Genomic DNA, 27,890 nt, shown 5'->3' on the forward strand with positions numbered 1-27,890 from the left:
GACGCAACCATCTCAGATGTATCCTCCTCAACACCCACTGCACCCACAAGCACGCAGTAGATCTATGGAATCTCCTCGACTCAGCCTTCCCAGACATCGCCTTCCTGACTGAACCCCTCTTCAGCGCCTGACATTGCCATAGCCATCACGGACGGCTACAAGATCACCCGCAGGGACCGCTCCAACAAACCAGGAGGAGGCATCGCCATCATCCACAAGAACACCCTCAGGATCACGACCAGCACCGAAGACACCCTCAGCACCGCCGAACCCCTGCACTTCAGCAGTTCAGTGACTCCACCACCCACATCATCAGCACGCATGCTCTTGCATCCACTCACTACATACTCCTCCGGGACTTAAACTTCCACCTCAAGAATACCAACGTCAACAACAACACGCCACCCTGCCCGACAACCTCTCCCTCAAACAGCTCGTCACGACACCAACCCACTCGCAGGACACACACTCAACCCTATTTTCCTCACCAGCAATCACGTCTCCTTCAGCCACACCACCGAACTCCACTGGACAGATCAACGCTGCATAAACTTCTCCTTCAAGAAACCCACAACACACCACCATCCACAACTGATTCCCCACCGCAGTTGGAACAAGGTCACCGAAGACCAACTTATCGCTACCCTCTCCCGGAACCCACCCATCGACACCACCGACAGTGATGCAGCTGCTCGCAACTTCAGGCAATGGGTCGACACCTGTGCCAATACTCTCGACCCAATCAAGAATCCCTCCAACAGATGCACTGACAGAAAGGCCTTCTGGTTTACCGCCGACCTCCATGAATCTAAGCAAACCTGCCGAAGACTCGAAAGAAAGTAGCGCCAAGATCAGACTCTGTACAACCACACAGCCTTCAAAAACACCATCTGCAGACACCACCAACTCCTCTGAGCCGCCAAGAGAACCGCCTTCAAAGACCGAATCAACAACAACGCCCACAGCCACAAAGAGCTTTTCAACGTTGTGAAGGAACTTCCCAAACCCAGCTCCAACGACATCCCACCGTCCCAAGACCTCTGCAACTCCCTAGCCTCCTACTTCCACCGCAAGATTGCAGACATCCACAACAGCTTAAGCACCCAGACCCCCCTGGCAACCACCAACACCACAGATTCACCTCCAACTAACCTCCTGTTCTCCTGGACCCCCGTCAACGACAACGACACCATCGAAATCATTAACACCATCCACTCCGGCTCTCCATCTGACCCCTGCCCTCACCACATGCTCAACAAAGCAAGCTCCTTCATCGCACCCCAACTACGGAAAACCATCAACTGCTCCTTCGAGTCCACCACCTTCCCAGAGAGCTGGAAACACGCCGAGATCAACGCCCTCCTCAAAAAACCCAAGGCGGACCCAGAGGACCTCGAGAACTTTCGGCCTATCTCCCTGCTTCCCTTCCCATCAAAAGTCATTGAGAAGGCTGTCAACAGACAACTAACCCGCTTCCTTGAGGAGAACTGCACCCTGGACCCTTCCCAATCCGGATTCCGCAGGAACCACAGTACTGAAACCGCCCTCATCGTCGCCACTGACATCAGAACCATACTGGACAACGGCAAAACCGTGGCCCTCATCCTCCTGGACCTCTCGGCAGAGTTTGACACCGTCTGCCACCACACCCTACGCTCACACCTCAGCAATACAGGAATCTGCGACAGAGCCCTGGACTGGGTCACCTCCTATCTCATTGGCAGAACCCAGAGAGTATGCCTCCCTCTATTCCACTTGGAAGCCCCAGAAATCATCTGCGGCGTACGCCAGGGTTCTGCCCTCCGTCCGACCCTCTTCAAAGTCTACATGACCCCGCTCGCTAACATCGCCCGATCCCACAACCTCAACATCATCTCATACACTGACGACACCCAGCTGATCTTCCGCCTCACTAAGGTCTCCGCCAAGCGCAACCTCCATGAAGGAATGAAGGGAATTGCCGAATGGATGAAGAGTAGCTGCCTCAAGCTCAATTCCGACAAGACGGAAGTCCTCATCTTCAGCTCCACCCCCTCCGCATGGGATGACTCCTGGTGGCCTGCCACTCTCAGAGTCGCTCCGACTCCCACCGACCACGCACGCAATCTAGGACTCATCTTGGACTCCTCATTATCCATGAGCCAGCAAGTCAACGCCATCTCTTCCTCCTGTTTCAACACCCTCCGCATGCCCTGAAAGATCTACAAATGGATACCCACTGAAACCAGAAGAACAGTCACCCAAGCCCTCGTAAGCAGCAAACTAGACTACGGCAATGCCCTCTATGCAGGAACCACAGCCAAACTCCAGAAGAGGCTGCAACGCATCCAGAACGCCTCCGCATGCCTCATTCTAGACATCCCCCACCACTGCCACATCACAAACCACCTAAGAGACCTGCACTTGCTCCCAGTCAACAAGAGAATCACCTTCAAACCAAACTCCTTACCCACGCTCACAAAGCACTGCAAAACACTGGACCAGAATACCACAACAGACGGCTCTCCTTCTACACCCTGACCCGGCACCTCCACTCCACCGACCTCGCCCTTGCAACCGTCTCACGCGTCTTCAGAACTACAACCAGTGGTAGATCATTCTTGCACCTCGCCGCCAAAAGGTGGGACACTCTTCCCACCCACCTGTGCCAGATCAAAGCCCTCCTTACCTTCAGGAAACTTCTTAAGATCTGGCTGTTCGAGCAGTAGCAGCACCTCCCCCACTTCTCCCACCCCTCCTCAGCTCCTTGAGACCCTCACGGGTGAGTAGTGCGCTTTACAAATTCCTGATTGATTGAGCATCCAATTAGAAAAGATCAGTGAGTCAATCTGCTTAATTTAGGCATATTACTAAACAGAGTAAACTAAAAAGCATTCCCTCTGAAACAACAAATGAAAAGGAACAAAATCCCAGCTTAGTGGCACGTGTGGGAAATGTGGCATACAGATGACAGATTCCCTCGTCTCAACTTTTGATCAAAGCTCAACCCATGCATAGTGTTCTGCTAGCAACGCACATCTGAGCTCCGGGATGGGTCTTTTTGGAGTCACGTTGCTAGTGAATGCAGCCCAAAGCTTACTGTAAACACCATTATTGTCAAATATTGGCTCTAGACCAATAGTCAACTATTACTGTAACAGAAAGCTGAAAAGATCTTCTAAGATTCCAGATTATATTTTAAAAATCTTTGTGGAAAAGCCAGTACTAAATATTTATAATAAGAGACTTGCGCTATTTTGGAACCACAATGCTAGATAAAGGGTTGTGCAGTCATCAATGAGAACACCATTGTCTTGGTGTTTGTTTTTGTTGTTGGCTAATACCATTAACGTCTGCTGTAACCTACACGAGAATAATCCATTTCCGTAAGGTAATCTGCAAATCTCAAACATGATACATATTTAACGCCCAATCTGGGAGGAAAAGACGTTTTTAAATTAAAGGTTTGTGGTAGATTTGCTAGATACAGGACTTTTATCAGATATTCCTCAGTTGTTCCCATGAAAGGATTTGGAAAATACAGTACTGCCTCTGTAGAATGATCGAATTACATGATTTGCTCCTCAAAGCTGGATCCACCCTATTGAGGACCACCCAGAAGTCCTCAAAATAGCAAAAAGAACAGTGAGCTACCTCTGGGCGATCATCAACAGTGTAAAACAATGGTCTCAAGTTTAGTGGGGTAGCTGAAAGAATGTCTGCTAGTACCTGAAAGAGATGCATATGGTTACCCGGGTCTCCACAAACACCTGTTTTGAAAATTAGCTAAATAATTGCTCAGAGGAGTGACCATAAAAATGTGACCCATAAGAAAAAAGTGGGCAAAATAGTAGCACGCCATTCTGAATTTAACCATACTATTTTGGTAGGTAAATTATCAGGCCAGTTTCACAAAATAATGTCATGTCTCTTATTGCTTATGAAATTATGTTTTGATACATCAAAACAGAAGCTTGGACTCTTAAGAGGTGTTCCTTTCTTTTACCACATTGCTATTGTAATTGTAGATAGTAGTAAAGAAATCTGCCCAAGATGTCTTGGGAATAGCACAAACCAAGGATATTTGATTGGCACAAGCTATGTGACTAACCAGGGACCCATATCATTGTGAATCTCCCCCTTAAATTACCTCCACCATCACCTTCCAATGTTTTCTATAAAAGATGATCTTATTTAAATTAAATAAATGTCTATATTGACAGTGGAACAGTTGCACTTCTTAAAATGAGAGTAGAGTGGTTTATTTTATAAGATTAGGGTGATAGTCCACTTTCATTATTTGACATTCTTTACTGAAGGAACCCTTCTCAGATCTCTCACTATATCTGTAAGAAACAATTACCTCACCTCTCCATGGAGCTCAGAGAGGGTAAGGAATGTGGACATACTTCCTTATTGGACTGCAACAGAGATCCTAACCTAAAATGTATAAAAGGAGATCCGGAAATTTGAAATTGAGATATAACATTTAACTATTCAAGTTGGTCCGAATTCTATGGGAAGAATTTAAACAAAGAGGTGACACTCGTTGTCAAAACTTGAATGTATAGCAGGTTGAGTTACCAATTGAAGATGTTCACTACTCACTGTCTAGAATCTCAAATCTCAAATGTAGATGCTCAACTGAAACAAACATATAGGCCCTCATTGCAACCCTGGCGGTAAATGCCACCTACCGCCGTGCCGACAGCCGCCAACATACTGTGAACACGGCGGTATTCCGCTACAGGTATTATGACCCACACTATGAAATCTGCCACTATACAGACACCCACACAAGTCCGCCAGACCAAAGGTCAGTGATAAATTGGCGATAGCAAAACCCACACCATTACGCCAACAGGAATACGCCCACAGTATCACGACCCACGAATCAGTGTGGCGGTCTTTCAATCACGGTAAACCATTGGCGGTAGACACCGCCGTGCTCAAAATACACATACACACAATTACAAGACCCCACCACATTGGACAATTCAAACTACACACACCTGACACACATACACACACCACACCCACACACCCAATCCAATATAAAAAACACACCCACATTACTCACAACTCCTTACAGTAAAAAAAAATATAGCAAACAGAGAGAGACAAGTCAGGAGCACCCAGTCAATCAGAGCCACAATACATCATCACCCATACACCATCCACCCACCTCACAACACAACACCCCACAAATCCGCTCACATACCACTCACACAACATCCATGGCACTCCAAAGACACCTCCGGTTTTCAGAGGAGGAGCTAAGGGTCATGGTGGAGGAAATTATCCGGGTAGAGCCACAGCTATTCGGATGACAGGTGCAGCAGACGTCCATTGCAAGGAAGACTGAGCTATGGCGGCGAATCGTGGACAGGGTCAATGCCGTGGGACAGCACCCCAGAACAAGGGATGACATCAGGAAGAGGTGGACCGACCTACGGGGGAAGGTGCGTTCCGTGGTTGCAAGACACCAGGTAGCTGTACAGAAGACTGGCAGTGGACCCCCACCTCCTGCCTCACAACTATCAACATGGGAGGAGCAAGTCTTGGAAATAATGCATCCTGAGGGCCTCGCAGGAGTAGCAGGAGGACTGGACTCTGGTAAGTCAAATCTTTACTACTATATCCCCCACCCTACCTGCATGCCATCACAAACTTCTGCCCCTACCCTCACCCCCATCACTCCACTACCTCACATATACCCCACTATCACAACCCACCCATCCCCAAACCAAGCCCTGCATGTAACACCAATCCATGGACCCCCATCACAGCCCTGCATGGACAACCATCACCACAGCATGCCCAGTAGAGAGATCACCTAGCTCACAAAATCAACACGCACACAAGGCAAAGCTGACAGGGCAATCACAACCATACAGGGAAACACACCCATGCACAAGATGGCACACGCAGATACAATAAACACTGTACTTTCATCCGCACAGGACCCCTAATCAATGTCACCGGAGAGGAGGTGCCAGCTACATCCAGTCTCCCCCCACCAAGGAGGCCCAAAGTGATGACAGCAGCTCTGCACGCCTGGATCACGATGACCAACCTGGCACATCAGGGACCTCTGGACAGTCGACCACAAAGCCTCCCCCCTCAGGAAACACCAGCACAGCACCCACCCAGCGGGCCCATGCCACTGTCCCCAGGACACGTCAATCAGCAGTGTGTCCACCACTACAGGGACCCCAGGCAAACCCACAAACCCGGGGGAAAATCAGGGACCTGGGGTCAGCAGCAGTGGGCACACGGTTCAGGGGACAGAGGCACAGGACAACAGGGAAACTGGGAGGACTGCTGTGCGACCGGGGAGGACAGGCCCAGGGGACCGACTCTCCAGGAGGCCCTCACCAACATCCTGGGAGCATACCACCACTCCCAGGAGACCATGGGCCAGATACTGTCCAAGTTGCAGGAGACCCAGCGGCTGCAGGAGGGACAGTACCTGGGGATCAGGGAGGACATCAAAAACATCTACACCATCCTGATCATCATTGCAGGGGTGCTGGCTGACATGGGCAAGACCATGAGGGAGGCAGTGGCACACCAAGGACCCCTGACACTAGCCACACCGATGAACAGCCCTCCACCTCCGCCGGCACTAGTAGACAGGAGGCCCCGACACAGGAACAACAGGCCACCAGCACCCCACCCCCTGCAGAAGGAGAACCACCCCGCAAACGGCCCCTGCGATCCAGGCAGAAGCCAGAGAACATTGCCAAGACCCCCGCCAGGAAATAGGACTCTCCTGATTGTCACCCTTCTGTCCCACTCTGTCACCCTGTCCACCTTGAACTGCCATTACTCCCCTTCCTATGCCCCATTGGACAATGCACCTGTGATACCAAGAGACTGGACTCTACCCTGGACTTCCCTCCACCATCACCCCAGCCCATTGCACATCCCCCGCACTTAAACACCCTTGGAACAAATACAAATCTGGAGTCTGTCCAATGATTCAAATATGTATTAGTTCAACATTATCAAAGCATTGCAAGTCATATGTACAGTTAAATATACTTTGGGATGACCTTTGGTGGGCAGCAGTACACATAGCAGGAGGCAGAATGGGGCACCGATATCTGAAAATAGAGATGCTAAAGGGTACAGTAAGTGGCCACAGACATAGGGAAACAGGCTGCCATGTACAATGTCCAACAGAAAACTTTAAAGTTAAGTGAAGTTACAGTGTCTTACCTGTGTGTCATTGGAAGTAATGCTGAATTATATTACTTCTGTTGTCAACATCTTCTTCCTCTGCCTCCTCTTCCTCACTGTCCACAGGCTCCACCGCTGACACAAGACCATCTCCAGGCTCATCTTCCTGCAGAAAAGGCACCTGGCGTCTCAAGGCCAGGTTGTGCAACATGCAACGATGATCTGGCACACCTTCTTGGGTGAGTAGTACAGGGATCCACCTGTCAGATGGAGGCACCGGAACCTGGCCTTCAGGAGGCCGAAGGTCCTTTCAATAATCCTCCTTGTACGCCCATGTGCCTCGTTGTAATGTTCCTCTGCCCTTGTCCTGGCATTCCTCACTCGGGTCAGTAGCTATGAGAGGTTGTGGTAACCAGAGTCACCTGCAAATATCGAGGGACAAATGTTAGACACACACTAACCCTTAGGGACAAACCCATACCCAGACACTTACTTATACTGTGTGGGGATCTCGGGCTCACTTATTAGCCACACCCGGTGCTTCTGGAGTTGTCCCATCACATATGGGATGCTGCTATTCCTCAAGATAAAGGCGGAAGATGTACTGGTCTGCCAAACACACCATCTGCACATTCATAGAGTGATAGCCTTTTCTATTCCTGAAAAAATGTTCATTTCTCTGGGGGGTGGGGGGCAAATGCCACATGTGTACCATCAATGGCACCAATGATGTTGGGGATATGTTCAAAGGCATAAAAGTCAGCTTTCATTGTGGCCAAATACTCCACCTGGAGGAATACGATGTAGCTGCGCATGTGTTTCATCAGGGCTGACAACACTCTGGTCAACATGTTCGGGAACATTGGCTGAGACATCCCTGATACCATGCCCAATGGCACCAATGATGTTGGGGGATATGTCCCAGGGCATAAAAGTCCGCTTTCACTGTGTCCAAATCCCTCACCTGGGGGAATACGATGTAGTTGCGCATGTGTTTCAGTAGGGCTGACAACACTCTGGTCCACATGTTGGGGAACGTTGGCTGAGACATCTCTGATGCCATGCCCACTGTAGTTTGGAAGAAACCTCTTGCCAGGAAATGGAGCACTGACAGGACCTGCACTAGAGGGGGGAACCTGTGGGCTGGCCGATAGCTGACATCAGGTCTGGCTCCAATTGGGCACACAGTTCTTGGATTGTGGCCCGATCAAGTCTGTATGTAATGATAATGTGTCTGTCCTCCATTGTCGCAAGGTCCATCAGGGGTCTGTACACTGGAGGATGTCGCCATCTCATATTCAGCCTCAGCGGTTGAAGCCTATGGAAGAAAACGGTGAGCAGAGGGTCATATTCACACATCTATTGCACTAATGATGATTTTGTTTCTTTACAGAACCAGTATGTGAATCCGACAGTCAGTTGCTGTGCCAGTGTCTGCTGTGACGCAGTTAGGTGCCATGCCTTGTGCCCCCCTGAAATGGCGGCTGCCTGACCTGTGAGGAGGGACAAGTGGAAATGAGGTAATTCCGCTGGCGTTGTGCATCATCGCGGTAGGTGATCGAAAACCACCACGCAACTTCGCATTGGTTATCATTGGGCCCTATGGGTTCAAGGAGCCAATGGCGATGTACGCCGGCGGTAACGGTACACACCGCCGCAGACGTGACCGCCATTTTCTATCTCTTCATTTACTTGCTACCTGACCTTCAACAGGAGAGGACTTACACTGCAAGTGCTGCTGTGACCTGTGTCTGGAAGCGACAATGGCTCATGTGTCTGGGGAAAGGGCCCCTGCCTTCACTGCGGAGGAGGTGGAGAAACTGGTGAATGGGGTCCTACCCCAGTACACGTTATTCTACGGTCTTCCAGACAAACAGGTGAGAACACGGAGCATGATGCGTGGGCCATGAATGTATGGAGTCTGTGTGTGTAAGCCACATGTGGGGGGGCAGAGGGCCCTGGCCAGAGTGCTGCATGTATGGTGATCAATGTATGTGCATAAGGGGATGGGAGAAATATGGTGGACCATGAGTATGACAGTCTGTACTGTATGACTAATCCTTTTTCTGCTGTCTTTTCCCTGCAGGTCAGCGCCCACCAGAAAAAGGGTATTTGGCGTGCCATCACCAACGAGGTGCGGACCCTTGAGGTCTTTGACAGGCAGAGCACCCACTGCCACAAAAGGTGGGAGGACCTGCACCACTGGGCAAAGAAGACGGCGGAGACCCAGCTGGGGCTGGCCTCCCATCGGGAATGGGGTGCCCATCGCACCATGACCCCCCTGATGTTCCGCATCCTGGCGGTGGCCTATCCGGAGCCAAAAGGGGGTGAGTACACATTCTGAATCTTGACTTTGCGCGCGTTAAGAGTTACATGGGTGGGGGATGTGGATGCCCCTAGGCCAGGGAGACGATGGCAGGGTAGGTCTCTTGTTGGGAAGGCTCAGAAACACTCCTACCCCAATAGTGTTAGTGGGCATTTACTACTGGGCAGGGTCCTGTGGGTTTCAGGTGTACTGCTAAAGGCAGTAGGCATTGTACCCCATGGGCTTGTGACTATCTTAGTAACTGGTAGTGCATGGCCTAGTGCATAGTGCTGCTCCCTGTGTGTTGTGTATGCCAACGGTAGTGGTGTTGCTGGTACTGACCAAGTGTATTCTCTGTCTCTCCCCCCCTTTTTGTTTTGCCACCCCGTCCTTGTGTGCATTAGCATCATCTGGCGGAGGAGCAGAGGCACCGGCCACGGAGGGAGCTGCATCCCACATGGGCCATAAGGCTGAATCCACCGAGGGTAAGGGCACTAGTAGGACGGAGGGCGAGGGGAGCACCACGACGGGGACAGGAGGGGAGACCACAGACAGCGACTCCTCCTCCGATGGAAGCTCCCTGACAGTGGCAGACACCTTTGTGCCCACCTCAACAACAGGTACAGCCACCACCCCCCTACCAGCACCGCCCTCCCAGCAGCCCCTCAGAATGTTTCCTGTGCCCGCTCACCCAGGAGGGTGGGCATCTCCTTTGCCCCAGGCACCTCAGGCCCTGCCCCCGTCAGCCCTGCTGCCCTGAGTGAGGAGGCTTTTGACCTCCTGAGATCCCTCACTGTTGGGCAGTCAACCATACTGAATGCCATCCAGGGTGTCGAGAGGCATTTGCAACAAACAAATGCATACCTGAAGGGCATTCACTCTGGCGTAGCGGCCCAACAGAGAGCATTTCAGGCTCTGGCCAACTCCCTGATGGCATGTACCTGTCTCTAGCCTCCCCCCTCCAACTTCCTCTACCCAGACCCAGTCCCCTCAACCCCAGCCTATCCCAAGCACACCTTCAGACCACCATTCATCCAAATCAACACACAAAAGTGGCTCAGGCAAACACAAGCATCACACTTCATCAGACAGTCACTCACACAAGCACCATCCGCATGCAGACATACCAACATCCACTGCCTCCACTGTGTCTCCCACCTCCTCCTCTTCCACCTTCCTCCCAGTAGCGTCTCCATTCACACCTGCATGCACTACATCATCATCCTCCATTACCAGCACGCCCATCACAACACACTCCTCATGGGCAGTCACAACCCCCACATCCATGCACACGTCCCCGGTGTCCTCTCCCAGTGTGTCTGTAACCCCTCCTCCCAAAGTACACAAACGCAAGTACCCACCCACCCAACAGCCATCCACCTCACAACAGCATCCAGCCCATGCACCTGCACCCAAACACAGCAGACAGACACCTCCTACAACCACTCCCTCTTCCTTCACTCCCAAACCCTCTCCCTCTTGCTCTTCCCGCTTCAGTGTTTCTAAGAAGCTTTTCCTGGCAAACATTGACCTCTTCCCTACCCCCTCCCCCCATCCTTCCCCTCAGGCCAGGGTGTCCAGAACCCAGGCCAGCACCTCAGCCACCAAGTACCTGCAACTCACAGAGGCTCAAAAGGGGCACCCGTCAGCCCAGCTGGTGTGCCACCAAGCCCTGCAAAGGACAAAACCATTCCGCCACTTGCCAAAGTGAAAAGGGGAACAGCATGCAGCAAGGGCAAGGAGCACGAACCAACCAGAAAGGCCTCCTCAGAAACTCCAGCTGCCAGAGCCAAGGTCACACCACCATCTGCCAAGGTGAGGAAGGGGCAGAAAACACCAGGCAAGGCACTTCAGACGTCGGAGGCTGCAGGTGAAGGCCTGGTGGCTACCAGCACAACCGTCAGCCCCGCCACCTGCACCGCAGCCAGCACCACCAGCAGCCCTGCCGCTAGCACCGCCACCTGCACCGCCACTAGCTCCACTACTGTCAGCAGCAGCAGCCCCTGTGGGCAGCCGTCTGAGGCTGCAGGAGAAGGGCTGGAGCCTCCCTCCACCACAGACAGCACCTCCACCTGCAGCGGCAGTACCACCAGTTTGCAGCCTTAGCCGCCGCAGGATGGAGTCTAGCCCTGCCCCCATGGACTATCATGCAACCTGTTCCCTGCAAATCTCGTGCCTCAGACACCCAGACTGTAAACTGCCACACTGCATCACTGGGCACAAGATCCCCTCCAGAACCAATCAATCAATCAAAAAAAATGATAACGTGCGCTACTCACCGTGAGGGTCTCAAGGCGCTTGGGGGGGGGGGGCAGGAGGGTCACTGTTCAAACAACCATGTTTTAAGGTTCTTTCTGAGGAGCAGGAGGTCTTTGGTTTTGCAGAGGTTGGTGGGGAGGGAGTTCCAGGTTTTGGGGGCGAGGTAGGAGAAGGACCTGCCTCCTGTGGTGGTGCGTTGGATGCGGGGAACTGTGGCTAGGGCGAGGTTGGCTGATCGGAGGTTGCGGGTGGGAGTGTGAAAGTTCACTCTTACGTTGAGGTATGTCGGGCCGGTGTTGTGGAGGGATTTGTGTGTGTGGATGAGGATCTTGAATGTGATACTCTTGTTTATGGGGAGCCAGTGAAGGGTTTTTAGGTGTGATGAGATTAGTTCGTGGCGGGGGAGGCCAAGGACGAGGCGCGCAGCTGGGTTCTGGATTCTCTGGAGCTTGCGTGTGAGTTTGAGTGTGGTGCCAGCATAGAGGGCATGGGTGACTGTCTTCTTGGTCTCTGGGGGAATCCATTTGAAGGATTTTTTTTAGATTGCGGAGTGTGAGGAAGCAGGAGGAGGTAAGAGCATTGATTTGCTGTGTCATGGAGAGGGAGAGGTCCAGGATGATGCTGAGGTTGCGTGCGTGGTTTGCGGGGGTGGGTGCGAGTCCTAGGGCGGTGGGCCACCAGGAGTCATCCCATATGGTTTTGTTGGGGCCGAAGATGATGATCTCGGTTTTGTTGGAGTTGAGCTTGAGGTGGTTAGTTGTCATCCAGTTGGTAGTGTCGAGGAGAGCTGCGTGTAGGTTGGTTTTGGCGGTGGTGGGGTTGCGGGTGAGGGAGAGGATGAATTGGGTGTCATCTGCGTAGGAGAGGATAGTAATTCCGTGTGATCGGAGGATGTTGGCTAGGGGTGTCATGTAAATGTAACCAGTGGAGATATGCATCCACTCACCCCCTCCTTGGCAGAATGAAGCACACTGGGCACAATGCACCCTCCAGGACCAGTGGAACAAGCCATCCACTTGAGAGATTGTGGCTTTGCACTTCCCAGGACCAAGCTGTGGGCAAATCACCTACTTGAGAGACTTGTGAGACTGTGGCTTTCCACTCCCCAGGACCAAGCAGTGGGCAAACCGCCCACTTGAGAGACTTGTGAGACTGTGGCTTTGCACTCCCCAGGACCAAGCAGTGGGCAAACCACCCACTTGAGAGACATGAGACTGTGGCCTTGCACTCCCCAGAACCAAGCAGTGGGCATGGAGGCACCTCGAGGAGCAGTTGCGTTATTCCATCTTCCGGCTGAGGTGCCCCCCTTCCCCATCCTCCTGAGGTGCCTATGTGTTTTCGACCTGATTCCCCTGCAGTGTTCCCTCTGTATTGAGGCAGGAGTCAAGTGTGGGCTTGACCCATGATTTTTGGCCCAGTGGCCCACGGACATTTTGAATGGACAATGTACTGTCTTATGTACATATTGTATATTTTTGTATATACTGTTTTTCTATTTATTACGTATATCTGCCTATTTCTGAAATATTACTGTTTAACTCAAATCCTTTTGTCCTTGCATTCTTCTAGGGGTTACGGGGTGTTAATGTAATGTTGATGCATGTGTTTGTGTGTATGGTGTTGTCGGTGAGGGTGGGGGTGGGGGTGTTGCGTGGGGGTGTCACTCTCTTTTTCCTCCCCCCTCCCCTGTGTACTAGGTGCAGTACTCACCGTGGTTGTCACTGCCGCCTTTCGTATTCCTGGTAGATGAGGAGGTAGACCAGCATGGGCAGGACCTGCAGCTCGGGCTCCATGGCATCCTGGTTCTTCGTCGAGTGTCGAGAGGTGAGTGGTTTCCCTTCAGAGTAGTGTTTACGCCGTGCTTTTGGTGGCGTTGGTACCGCCCCGGAAAAGCTGGCGGATTGGCGGGTTGTGATGGGGCGGGCGGTACACTGTCTGCCACCTGTCTGTTGGCGGTTACCGCTGCGGTGTTTGTTGCTACCGCTGTGGCGGTCGGAGTGTTAAAGTGGCTGTCTGTGTTGGCGGTTTCCGCCGTGGGCGTGATCCCATTTTATTTTACCGCTGGTCTGTTGGCGGTATTACCACCGCTTCAACACCGACTGCCAGGGGTGTAATGAGGGTAATAATCTATTAGGCAATTGTTTTTCCAATCCTATATGTGCCTAAGGCTGGAGCATCATTTCTAAACCACCCATTTAAATACATTAAAAAATATTCTGCAAAAATTATCCCTTGAGTGTTTGTGTGGATTAAATTTGAAAACTTCTCAAAAGATGCTTACAGGACCCCTAAGCTCTAATAAACTACTGAGGCCACCATATAAATGCAGGGGATTCATTATTTTATTTAACCATTCATTCATTAATATATAAGATTAAGAAAAACTATTTCAGGCTTTTGATCAATCTAGGTACAAAAACAACTCACTGTGGTGGGAGGAATATGAACAATAATTAGCACAGTGGATCTTTTCTCCACCAAGGTTGATTAGTCACCTTTCATTTGCCTTTCGCTGTACTTGGGTGTTAAACTGGTACTAAAGGGGCAAAACCTTTGCCAAGAGAGTGTTAACAATTAAAAATGTCAAAATAATAAGTAAAATTTTTGCAAAATGTGATACATTACACCACATAATTTGCATTTTCTAGTAGCATAATTTAGTTGACCCTGTCTCATAATTTATCCTCCCCTACCGCATAATTCCAGCGGCCATGCTCATACGTTGTTACACTCCTGAATCAGCCTCTCACATTAGGTATAGACAAAGGTCCATACCATTTCACATAGGAGGGATTGCCAACATTTGTAAGGCCCTTGTACACATTACTTAACTTGATAGTGGAATGTTCAGCACAAAGCTATGCATACAGACTCACCTCTGCTTTTAAGTTGTCATCGCAGGCTTGTGCATCTTTTAGCTGCATAAAAATAGAGCCAAGGGAAAAGGAAATATTTATGAGGAGGTCTCAAGTTTGCAACATTCTTACTTGGAAGCATGAAAGAGCAAATTACATTAATTCACAAATTAATATTATATAATCTGTACTCTTGATGAACATGACATGTATAGTTTGACTTCTAGGATCTCAATCTAACTGCCATGAGGACAGGAAAACACATAATCAAATGCAACCAAATTGACCACAAAAATCACACAACTACAAATAAGATAAAAAAGTTTCTGATAATAAATAAGCATATTGTATATCATTAGGAAATAGATACAGATTGACTGCATTCCAACTTGGTTTAGAACTGGCTCAGACCCACTGGTTAACCCATTTACGCCCACAGCTGACTGAGTCCCTGAAACACAGCCCACAACACCTGCCATAGCACGATAATATATTTTGATATGATCCACTGACTGGACTGTAACAATAGTTTTGTCATCATGAAAAGGAGTACAGAACAACAAGAAGGCTATTCCAGTTATAGGAAGTATATATATTCAATTTGTCTAAGTCTATTTTATTGCAGATGAATTCAGAGCAAACCCTCATGGCCCCAATGGTGAGGTTGGAACTCCTGCGTCTTGTTCAGGTTGCGCGCCTTGGCTTACTTCTTTTGTCTTTCATTGTAGACCAGGCTGGGTTCTATTTGCCTGTGCTCTTGCCCTTCTACCCGGCTTCTGCAGGCATCAGGATCCCCCAGACTCCCAATAGGTGCAAAGGTCAGTCTGGAACAGGTGTGTGGCTCTGCCACCTACCTCCAAAATGAGTGGCTACCTGGATGATTGTGCTAGTAGCTTATGCTGGTCTCGAAATATAAGCAATGCACAAGTAATCAAACACATACAGGTATATGTACACTAGTAAAGAGAAACTATGAATGGCTCATTAAATCAGTTAAGGCTTTTTCTGATTGCTCCATTTATTACTTAGATAACTTTGGTAACTCAACAGCTAATATATAATGAAGACTGCTGTATGCATTTATCAGATCAAGAGCATGCTGGGATTCTCCAGTTGCTTTGGTCACTCTAGATAACCTTGGGCCGATCTCATGTCCCTGTGACAGCAACAATACATTCAGATGGTACTTACCAAAGTTCAATGGTGCTTTCAGTGCCTGCCACTGTGACCACAGTTAACTGGGAATCAGGGTTCAATTCTGCAAAAGTAGCAGCTACTTACCAGGCTGCCGGTAAAAAGTGAATTGTCTCTACTACTCCTTTGGTCGCTGGAGAAATAGTAGAAATTATTTACTATTTTGCAAGTGGGCTTGAGAATCACAGAGAAGCTTCACCTTTTACCCAGCCACTGGCTAAACAATAGATTCTGCACAGTCTGGCCTGCAACTGTGCAAATAGCAGAAAGATTTCACTAGGTACCCACCCTCTGGCTAAATAGTAAATATTCTGCACCATTTCGCCATTGGCCATGCAAATAGCGGAAGAACCTCACCATCTTACCAGTCATTGCCAGAACAGTAGAAATTCTGCGCTGTTTGGTCGGTGCCCATGCAAATAGCAAAAATACTACACTATTTGCCCTGGCTGCTGGCCAAATCGTGCAGATTCTGCATTGTTCATCTGGTGTCCGTGCATATTGCAGAACAATCTCCCTATTTACTCATCCACTGTCTAAATAGTGGAGATTCTGCACTGGTTGGCTAATGACTTTGAAAATAGCAGAAAAACTACAATATTTACAAGGCTGGTGGCTAAATAGTAGAGATTCTGCACTGTTCAGCTGATAGCCAGGCAAATGGCAAAAAACGTCACTGTTTACATGGCGATTCTGCACTGTTTGGGCGACCACCGTGCAAATAGCAGACGAACATGACTAGTTACCCATTCGCTAGCTAAATAATGGAGATTCTTTACTGTAAGGCCGTGGCCTTGCAAATAGTGGAAAAAGACTTCACTATATACCAACCCACTGGCCGAATAATAGAGATTATGCACTGTTTGGCTGTGGTCATGCGAATACCAGGAAAAACAAAATCACTTATTACCCAGCAACTGGCTAAATAGTAGAGATTCTGCACTGTTTGGCCGGTATGCCTGCAAACAGCACTTTTTACCCAGCTGCTGGCGAAATAGTCGAGGTTCGGGACTGTTTGGCCAGCGTTCATGTAAATAGTCACTTCTTTCCAAAAAGGGCATCTGGGCAATGACAACCACATCCAAGTACTATGGGAGGTGATGACGAAAAATAACAATACAGGACTATTTCAAGGTTCTGTCATTTGAATGTGCACACTTTAGAGGATCCTCTCCTGCCTTGGTTTGTACTGCTCTCCTGCTCTTTTTTTCCCTCTCTTCTGCTCATTTTTCTGCTCCTTTTCCCCTCTCTTCTACTGTTTGTTTTGCTCCATCTCTCTTCCCCCCATTTCTCTCATCCTGCTGTCTTCTGTCTCCTGCAACCCAGCACCCCGCCCTCCCCTAAGGACCTCCTTAACTGTCACAGCATGCCCGTGCAGCAGGTCCACCAAAGGCAAGCCAGTCAGCGCCCAACCGTGCCTGGGCCTTGCTCAGTGCCAGGCCCTCCCACCATCTGCCACTATACTGCCAAGGAGCTCCTGGCCCTAGACCCTGGTCACTAGAACAACTGCTACCACACATCCTCCTCACAATCAACCAAAGGACCCTTCACCTGCCACCACCTCTGCTTCTCATGCAACACAGGACCCTGCCCCACTTCCGCCCACAAGACGATAAACAATCCAGAACCACTCCAATGCATCATGCTCAATGCCCGATCCCTCTGAAAGCATGCCACAGAAATCTGAGACACCATCACCACCTTCTCCCCCCTTACGTTGCCTTCATCAACAAAACTTGGCTCAACCAATCTTCAAAACCAAACATCATCACCGCAACTCTAAACGGCTTCAAGATGATACACTGAGACTGCCCCAACAGACTCAGTGGGGGCATCAGCATCATCTCCCAAGAAATCATCCAATGCACCATCACCGACAACAACCCCACACCTCTCATGAAACACCTCAACTTCTGTCATAGGACTCCCGTTGTAGTAACAAGAGTTCTAGATTTGGGCGGCAGCACCACCAAGCTTGGGGGACTGAGTCTGATTCTACACCATGTGACAGCTGTAGGCCTAATCCTTTTCAGCTAGCTAGCAGCACCTCACAAGCACCAGACGTAAAAGTGATTTGTGGCAGCCTATCGTATGACAATCCTTCTCCTCTGGGAAATCGGGATGGAACAGATCTTACCCCTTTCTCTCAGTTACATATATTTCATCCATGCAGAAACAAACAGAAATAGGATTTGGTTCAATACATTTATTGAAGCAACAGCCTCAATCACTCTAGTTAGCTGCATGTGAGACTCAATCCCACAGCTACTTCACACAGCTTCAGCAATTAAAATGAGCACAAATCTAATAGAGAATACAGCACAACCACGACTCCCCAACTACTTAGGACATGCATATCTCATAATGCCTCCCCAACTCCTGAAACACATGTTTAAGCACTGGGGAGAGGCAGTATTGAGTATAGCTTAAACCACAAATGCAACAGTACTGTAAATTACCCCAATGGTTTAGACCTATCCCACAAGATCACAGCATGCACCCAAAAGACATGGCTGAAAACTATGAAGCAGACCAGCAACTAAAATAACAGTGCACATTCTGAATGATTTATACCAGAAAATCTTGTGCGAGTGGCGTAACACAAAATGGTGAGGCTCCCCTGCAGTTCAACATAAGGAGCCCCGGCATCACTCAGATCACAAAGATGTTTATTGGTCTTAGGTTCAGTGGGGGCCACCTGAAAGAATGAGGGTCGTGAAACCAACAGAGTACGTGAAACCAAGACAGGAATCACAACGCTCAACAGAGGTTTCTGTTAAAAAGGAAGAGAAACATCCCCAACAAAAACTCCACTTAAAAAAAAAGGTGGCAGAAGTTGCAGTTCGGCATGCCACTCAAGAAGAGGGTCCTCTTGAAGAACAGGAAGTGGGCACTAGCGCCGATAGACAGCGTGGCACAGGTCACAATAGTCCGCCAGAGTCTTCTATAGCATCTGGAGGTGAAAGCAACTGATGACTTTCTACAAGTAGAAACAGCGGACAGGCATGTCTCCACGCCTGATAGAGTGTATAAAGTAACGCTACAGTTAGAGGGAGACATTGAATGCACAATAGATGCAATCTTTTGGGATCGTGTGGTAAATATATATGATGTTTTGTTGGCTGAACAAGATTGGCCAACTGAATTTGTCCGTACCTGCCCATATGGGGAAGATGTTTTAAAATGTTGTTTCTCACCCCTTGATCCGGAGGAACTCGCTGAATCCTATGCCATAGATTGGGCAAAGGCGCAGGCACCCGAGTTATATGGCAACCCCATATGATGGGACAAAGATTCCCCCTACCATGTAATTCTTATTAAAAATCAACCCAAACATCCAATAAAACATGATGCTCAAGCACCTGTGAGGGAAATCCTCATACAATTGAAGTACCAGGGCGTAATCAAACCCTGTGTCTCACCAATGAACAATCCGTTGTTCCCCGTAGCTAAACCTGACCATTCATACCGAATAGTCTTAGACTACAGAGATTTAAACAGTCATACATGCACATATGCTATACAAAACTCACATAGCACAGCACTGATGAACAACATAGTGCACAAAAAATACAACACAACACTAGACATTTCCAATGGTTTTTTTCTGCCAGAATATAGCACCTGAGAGTAGAGACTTAACAAGCTTCAGCGCACTAGGCTCCCAGAAAAAAATTCTGTTGTTTACCCCAGGGGTATAAGAACAGTCCAGAACTGTTCGCAGCTCGTGTGACTGCAATTTTGCACGACATTGACCCTGAAGCATTGTCCTATGTAGATCATATCTATCTCACGGATGATAAATTGCTACAACATTTAAGATGGGTAACCCGCATTGTTGTGGGATTTGCTGAATTTGGCGCTCGTGAATGGGAACTGGCTTTGCTGGGAGTTTAACTATTTCTTATTCCATGCAATTACATGCATTCTGTAAAGCATGCAACGGCATGGGTTAGGGGCTGAAGGGGCCCATCCAAAACAAGGAAACCTTGCATTCCCTATACCCCGCAGGAGCTGCAGCGGCTTCCAGTACTTCCCGTCTTGTGCTGCTGAGCAAACGATTGTGTGGAGAAACCTAGGGGCACCCTCCTGACCAGCTTAACCAATGGGGAAAAATTATGGAAAGAAGAAACAACTTTAGAGATGCACCGCACAACTGCTCACATTGTGTCGGGTGAGGTCGCTGAGAATGGAAAAGTTGCTAGGAGTAACAGAGAAGGACCTAGACCGCAGGTTAAAAAGGAAATACAGTTTGACTCCAGGATAGGCACCCTCACAGACTGATTAGACCATGAGAAAGAGCATGCTTATGCGCTCTGTGACCATACTGGACAATTCGAACAATGCACATTGTACATGAAACATCATGATGAGAAACTGCTACTGATGGAATAAGCGCTGGAAGTAATAAGAGCCAAAACCGGAGACCTGGAAACTAGGTCAAGGCATAACAATGTTTTCATTCTTGGAACTTTAGAAACATCAAACATCAAATGCATGGAAGTATAACTAGAGGAACGCCTGAAACATCCCTTCGCAAAATCCTCAGTTACCTCACTTTTTTCAGTAGAAAGGGCACATAGGTTACTGGGACCAAGACTGGCACCTCAAGCTTCAGTCAGATGATTATTGTTTGCCTATTCAGTTTCAAAGGTCACAACACAGCGCCAAGAACAGCCAGAGACCAGCTGGATCTGCAATATGATGGTAAGTAGATGTGGTTGTAGTAACATATCCATTGATCCAGATTTCACCACAGCAGTGCAGGTAGCCAGGAGGGTATTCCTCCTGGTAAAGCAAATCTTGCATAAAGCGGGAATACAATACGGCTTGGTCTACCCAGTGAAGTTGTGAAACCTCATGAATGGAAACCACATTTTTCCACACATTCAGCTGAAGCAAACAAGTCCCTATGGCAAAATCACAGAAGGCAGGAGCTCAGCAAAACAATATGGACCCACGACATAATAATGATTAAAACTTGTAACAAAATAATGCACTTCATTCTGAGAAATAAAGGAAACCTATAGCAGTGGACCCAAACATACTGGTAAACCTTTGATCGCTCAGACATATTTAGAGATACACAGGACTACAGATCTAGAAGCTTCACATTCACAACCCCCTTGAACAGGTACATTTAAATAATGGCAATACTAGAAACTGAACTGTGACAAACCAAATTTGGTTAATCAGGTAATGCCCTAAGCCGCCACCAACTGATTCCAAGGGTTGAGTGTATGCTGAACTCCTGCCCCCTATTAACGCTTTATTAAAAATTAAATTCCCCCCTTTGCAAGCTCAGTTGAGAAAGCTCCAGATACAGGAACAGGTAAGATGAAAACATATGGAAAGCACAGCGGTATTGGTGTTGGAGGCTGGCTTGGTCTGTAGTGGGTATCTATGGTATGTACACCTTATACCAGGTCCAGTTATCCCTTATTAGTGAATTGTAGGCAGTGCCTAGAAGCCAGGCTCTCTATAGGTGGCTGCAGTTGAGCAGTCAAGGCTTATCTGGGAGACATGCAAAGCTCATGCAATACCACTGTAGTCACACAGTACTCACACACATGAAAGAAAATATTTCATGTTACAAAAATAAAGGTCCTTTATTTTGACACAAATGCCAAAAATACCAGATAGACTATACTCCCTTAGGAGGTAAGTAATACACAAATTATATACACTAGTAAACAGAAATAGCTGTATAAACAGGTAGAAAACAGTGCAAATACTGAAAATCACAATAGTTAGAAATGGGCCTGGGGGAACACAAACCATATACTAAAATAGACTGCAAACCAGACTGCAATCATCTATCCAGTGTGGGACATCATCTGCACCAACCAGGAGCCCGCATCCATTTTCTTGGGTGCAGAACTGACTGTTCTTCTTCACTAGTGGTTCTTCTTTTGCGCCTTCATCCGGGTTAGCAGGGGCTCCTGTTTTCCCTGGACTCTTCTTTGCTACTTGGACTTGGTCCCCTTCTTCCACAGGTCTTCTGGTCCAGGAATCCACTGTTGGTGTCTTGCAGTCTCTTCCGGTTCTTCTATTATCTTCTTGCTCATGTTCTTGTGTGTCCTAGGAAAGTTACTGTGATTTACTCCTGCTTTCCTGGGCTCTGGGGTGGATTTTATTCATTACCTTTGGTGTTTTCTTACACTCCGGGCACCCCTCTTCACACTACACTTGCCTAGGTGGGAAACCAACTTTCCCATTCCACTATTTTAGTATATGGTTTTTGTTTCCCCTAGGCCTGTTGTTTTAGTTATAACTCCTTGCACTTTATTTTAGCATACTAGGCCTGCCGCTGTGCACTTTAACCTAGATATATTTTATTCAGCTTCATTTATTATTGCTACAGTAGCCATTTCCACGGTCTTGTTTTATTTATTTCTATCTCACTGTTTTTGCCTAGGCCAGCACTGTTCTCAAACAAGACATTCTTGCTCACTCTGTGCTTCTTCCAAGGCTACAGTAAGACAGGTTGCCGGTGAACGTGGTATAAAGTTTTGTCTCTGACATTCATAGAAAACATACATCTTTACGTAGGGACATTTTCTCAGAACATCAGCTGCTTTATTATAAAAACATTTCCCTGTCCCTTACACGTTAGAGGGAAATTCCAGCCAGAGAACGACGACTGTATGCTGGTTGCCGAACGCTTTGCACAGCTGCTTATGCAGACTTCAGGCTTTCACTCTGGTATGGGGGATGATGTCTTGCCAGGGTAACCTGAAGGACAGAATTAAAGCTTAACACGCTATGCACTATTATAGCCTAGGTAGAAATTAGTCTATTGACTTTAGTGACAATATGGTAGCATTATTTTTATGTTTTACTGTCCTTGTCACAATTTTAATCTTGTCATGCTGTATCGTCCTGGTTATTGCAACTCGTGCTTTGCTATCTAATATGCAGTCGCTTCATTAAAATCTTATTGAAATGTATACTACCTCTGTTTGTCATTAAGTATATGAGACTAATGTAATCGAGAGAAACGGATGAGACCTGAGTGACCACGATTTCCCTGAGAAATTGTCATGCGCTCGCCTGCCCAATCATCCCGCCCTTGGGTGGAGATGAGGCACTGCTAGTTGGCAGGAGCAAAACCTGAATTGGAGCGACAGGTGTCACCTGTAACGGGTCGGACTCAGTCTCCCACACCGCGGGCGATTTTGCCGCTCAAAATACATTAGTCTCATTAGAATAATGATAGCCTATGCGACAGGCCCATTTCTAACTGTTATGATATTCACTATTTGCACTGTTTACTATTTTTACAGCTATTAGTGAATCCCAGTGTATAAACTTTGTACATTACTTACCTCCTAAGGGAGTATAGTCTCTAAGGTATTTTTGGCATTTGTGTCACCAAAATAAAGTACCTTTATTTGTGTAACACTGAGTGTTTTCTTTCATGTGTGTAATTAGTGTGTGACTACAGTGGTATTGCATGAGCTTTGCATGTCTCCTAGATAAGCCGTGGCTCCTCAGCTACAGCTACCCCTAGACATGCCTTGCTTCTATACACTGACTACATTTCACTAATAAGGGATAACTGAACCTGGTATAAGGTGTAAGTGCATTTGGCACCCACTACAAACCAGGCCAGCCTCCTACATTGGTAGCACCGATGGGACTGCAATTGCATTATCACTCTGTCACCGGTGCTTTCCACAGGAAAGTGTACTCTATACCTAGAGCTATACATACTTATACCTAGTACACGATCTAGGCCCTCATTACAACCCTGGCTGTCGGTGTTAAAGCGGCGGTAACACCACCAACAGGCCGGCGGTAAAAGAAATGGGATCACGACCACGGCGGAAATCGCCAACATAGACAGCCACTTTAACACTCCGAGTGCCAGGACAGTAGCAACAAACACCGCAGCGGTCACCGCCAACAGACAGGCAGAAGACAATGTACCGCCCACTGTATTATGACAGGCCAAACCGCCAGCTTTTCCGGGTCAGTACCAACGACATCAAAAGCATGGTGGAAACAGTACACTGAAGGGGAACTACTCACCTTTCGACACTCAACGAAGAACCAGGACGCCATGGAGCACGAACGGGGGACATAAAAGAGAGTGACACACACACACGCAACACCCACACCCCCCACCCTCACCCACAACACACAACACATCCAACAACATTACAGATACACCCCATAACCCCCTGGAAGAACGCAAGGACAAAAAGAATTGAGTTCAATCAGTGATATTTTGGAACATGCAAATATAGCAAATGAGTATTAAAAAAAAATCTGTATATACAAATATTTACATTATGTACAGGAGGCCGTACACTGTCCCTTGTAAATGTCCGTTGACCAGTGGGCCCGAAAGCCATGGGCGAAGCCCACACTTGACTCCTGCCTCAAAACGGAGAGAACACTGCAGGGGCATCTAGTCGAAAATACACAGGCACCTCAGAGACAAGGGGAGGGATGGGGGGGGGCACCTCAGCCAGAAGATGGTACTACGCCACTGCTCCTGGAGGGGGCAACATGCCCACAGCGATGTCCTGGTGTAGGAAGTTGGCTCTGTCTATACTATTTCAAAGTAAGAAATAGTGTGCACAGAGTCCAAGGGTTGCCCTTAGAGGTAAGATGGTGGCCAAACTAGATAGTACTAATGCTCTATTTTGTGTTAGTGTGGTCGAGCAGTAGGCTTATCAGAGGGTAGTGTTAAGCATTTGTTGTACACACCCAGGCAATAAATGTGGAACACACACTCAAAGACTAACTCCAGGCCAATAGGTTTTTATATAGATAAATATATTTTCTTAATTTATTTTAAGAACCAAAAGTTCAAGATTTGAAGTAAATACATAAAATGCAAGGTACTCCACACAGGTAAGTTAGGAACTTTGAATTATAGCAATAACATATACAGTGTTTGTTAAAATGGCAATAAGCTATTTTAAAAGTGGACACAGTGCAAAAATCAACAGTCCCTGGGGGAGGTAGGTAATGGTTAGGTTGGGTTAATGCTTAGGTTGTGAGGTAAGTAAGACACTTACAAGTCTCCGTTCCTGGGCATAGGCAGCCCACCGTTGGGAGTTCAAGGCAACCCCAAAGTTACCACACCAGCAGCTCAGGGCCTGTCAGGTGCAGAGGTCAAAGAGATGCCCAAAACACATAGGCGCCTATGGAGAACAGGGGTGCTCCGGTTTCACTCTGCCATCAGGTAAGTACCCGGTACTGGGGCAGACCAGGGGGGTTTTGTAGAGCACTGGGGGGGGGGGGGGGGGAGGGGGGGGGGAAACAAGTAGGCACAGAAAACACACCCTCAGCGCCACAGGGGCGGCCAGGGGAAGTGTGCAAAGCAGGTGTTGGGTTTTGTATTGGTTTCAATGGATGGACCCGGGGGTCACTCTAGCGGTGCAGGCAGGAAAGGGGGCGTTGGGTGCAGAGTGTGAAGTCTCACGCTTCCGGTGGGAAGAGTGAGTTCTTTAAAAGTTGTTTCTTTGTTTCAAAGATGTTGCTGCTGTTGAGCAGAGTCGCTGCTCACTGGAGTTTCTTGGTCCTGGGGGTCAGGGCAGTCCTCTGAAGCTTCAGATGTCGCTGGTCCCCGTTGGATGCGTCGCTGGTTTTCGACTCAGGAGACAGGCTGGTAGGGCTGGGGCCAAAGCAGTTGTCGTCGTCCGTCATCTCTGCAGGCTTGCAGATCAGCAGTCCCCCTTTGTAGTTCAGGTTGCAGGAATCTGATTTCATACAATGATTTAAATACTAAATGTAGGGGTGCGTTTAGGTCTGGGAGGGGAGTAGCCAATGGCTACTGTCCTGGAGGGTGGCTACACCCTCTTTTTGCTTCCTCCCTGTGGGGAGGGGGGAACATCCCTAATCCTATTGGGGGAATCTTCCAAAACTAAAATGGAGGATTTCTAAAGGCAGGGGTTACCTCAGCTCAGGGCACATTAGGGACTGTCCTGACTGGTGGGTGACTCCTCCTTGTTTTTCTAATGATCTCCTCCAGCCTTGCTCCCAAAAGTGGGGGCAGTGGCCGGGGGGGCAGGCATCTCTACTAGCTAGGATGAAATGTGGCGCTGTAACAAAAGGGGTGAGCCTTTGAGGTTCACCGCCAGGTTTTACAGTCCCTGCAGGGGGAGGTGAGAAGCACCTCCACCCAGTGCAGGCTTTGTTCCTGGCCACAGAGTGCACAAAGGCACTCTCCCCATGTGGCCAGCAACTTGTCTGGTTTGTGGCAGGAACTGGTCAGCCCCACACTAGTAGTCAGATTGGTATTCTTTAAGATGCCCTCTGGGTGCATGTTACAATAAATTGCACACTGGCATCAGTGTGCATATATTGTGCTGAGAAGTTTGATACCAAACTTCCCAGATTTCAGTGTAGCCATTATGAAACTGTGGAGTTCGTGTTTGACAAACTCCCAGACCATATACTCTTATGGCTACCTTGCACTTACAATGTCTAATGTTTTGCTTAGACACTTTAGGGGCATAGTGCTCATGCACATATGCCCTCACCTGTGGTATAGTGCACCCTGCCTTAGGGCTGTAAGGCCTGCTAGAGGGGTGACTTACCTATGCCAAAGACAGTGTGAGGTTGACATGGCACTCTGAGGGGAGTGCCATGTCGACTTAGTCTTTTTCTCCCCACCAGCACACACAAGCTGTGAGGCAGTGTGCATGTGCTGAGTGAGGGGTCCCCAGGGTGGTGGCAGATTATTTGAAGTCCTTTTTGTTGTTTTATCTACCACCAAGACACTTGAGACCAGCTTCAAAATATATGATAAAGGTACCACGCTGTAAAAAAGTGAGATGGGGAGATCGGGCTTTTACGGTGGAGGCAGCCAGACTATGGAATTATTTGCCTCTCTCGATGCGTCAAATATCAAATCACTTCCTTTTTAGGAAAAGTCTTAAAACCTGAGTCTTTGTAAATTAAATCCCAGGGATAGTTGGTGTTCGTCTTTCTTTATTTATGGTCTGTTTAGCGCTTTGATGCTTTGGCCGGAATGCGCTCTATAAATAATGTAATACAATACAATCAGGGCCGTTGGCACCAGGGGTTACAAGGGACTTATCTGCGTGCCAGGGCTGTGCCAATTGTGGAAGCAAAGGTACAGTTTTAGGGAAAGAACACTGGTGCTGGGGCCTGGTTAGCAGGGTCCCAGCACACTTTCAGCATCAGCAAAGGCAAAATGTCAGGGGGCAACCATGCCAAGGAGGCATTTCCTTACACAACCCCCTCCCCCCCCCAAACGAAAGAGGATGAGACTAACCTTTCCCAAGAGAGTCTTCATTTTCTAAGCGAAAGAACCGGGAAAGGCCATCAGCATTGGCATGGGCATTCCCAGGTCTGTGTTCCACTACAAAGTCCATTCCCTGTGGGGATATGGACCACCTCAACAGTTTAGGGTTTTCTCCTTTCATTTGCATTAGCCATCTGAGAGGTCTGTGGTCAGTTTGAACTATGAAGTGAGTACCAAAAAGGTATGCTATCAGCTTCTCTAGGGTCCAGACCACAGCAAAGGCCTCCCTCTCAATTGCACAGCAAAACTGCTCCCTGGGGAGTAACCTCCTGCTAATAAAAGCAACAGGCTAGTCAAGGCCATCATCATTTGTTTGGGACAGGACTGCTCCTATCCCATGTTCAGAGGCATCTGTCTGCACAATGAACTGCTTAGAGTAATCTGGAACTTTCAAAACTGGTGCTGTACACATTGCTTGCTTCGGGGTGTCAAAGGCCTTTTAACAGTCCACGGTCCAGTTCACTTTCTTGGGCATTTTCTTGGAGGTACGTTCTGTGAGGGGTGTCACTATTGATCCATAACCCTTCACAAACCTCCTATAGTACCCAGTGAAGCCAAGTAATGCCCTGACTTGAGTCTGGGATTTTGGAGCTACCCAGTCCAGAATAGTCTGGATCTTGGGTTGGAGTGGCTGAACTTGGCCTCCACCTACAAGGTGACCCAAGTAAGCCACAGTACCCTGCCCTGTCTGACATTTAGATGCCTTGATAGAGAGGCCTGCTGCTTGCAGGGCCTGCAAAACCTTCTTCAGGTGGACCCGGTGATCCTGCCAGTTGGAGCTAAACACAGCAATATCATCAAGATAAGCTGCACTAAAGGACTCCAA

General features: G+C 48.3%; 1 long non-coding RNA gene across 1 annotated transcript in view; it reads right to left on the reverse strand.

The window, feature by feature from the left end:
- Window positions 1-27,890, reverse strand: part of LOC138295587 (uncharacterized) — a 266,633-nt gene that overhangs the window by 177,512 nt on the left and 61,231 nt on the right. The window contains exon 3 of the long non-coding RNA XR_011203633.1: window positions 14,605-14,646. This is a non-coding gene — a long non-coding RNA (uncharacterized lncRNA). The remainder of the gene's footprint in view (window positions 1-14,604; window positions 14,647-27,890) is intronic.

Source organism: Pleurodeles waltl, chromosome 5, assembly GCF_031143425.1.
Source record: "Pleurodeles waltl isolate 20211129_DDA chromosome 5, aPleWal1.hap1.20221129, whole genome shotgun sequence".
In the NCBI taxonomy this organism is placed as follows: domain Eukaryota; kingdom Metazoa; phylum Chordata; class Amphibia; order Caudata; family Salamandridae; genus Pleurodeles; species Pleurodeles waltl.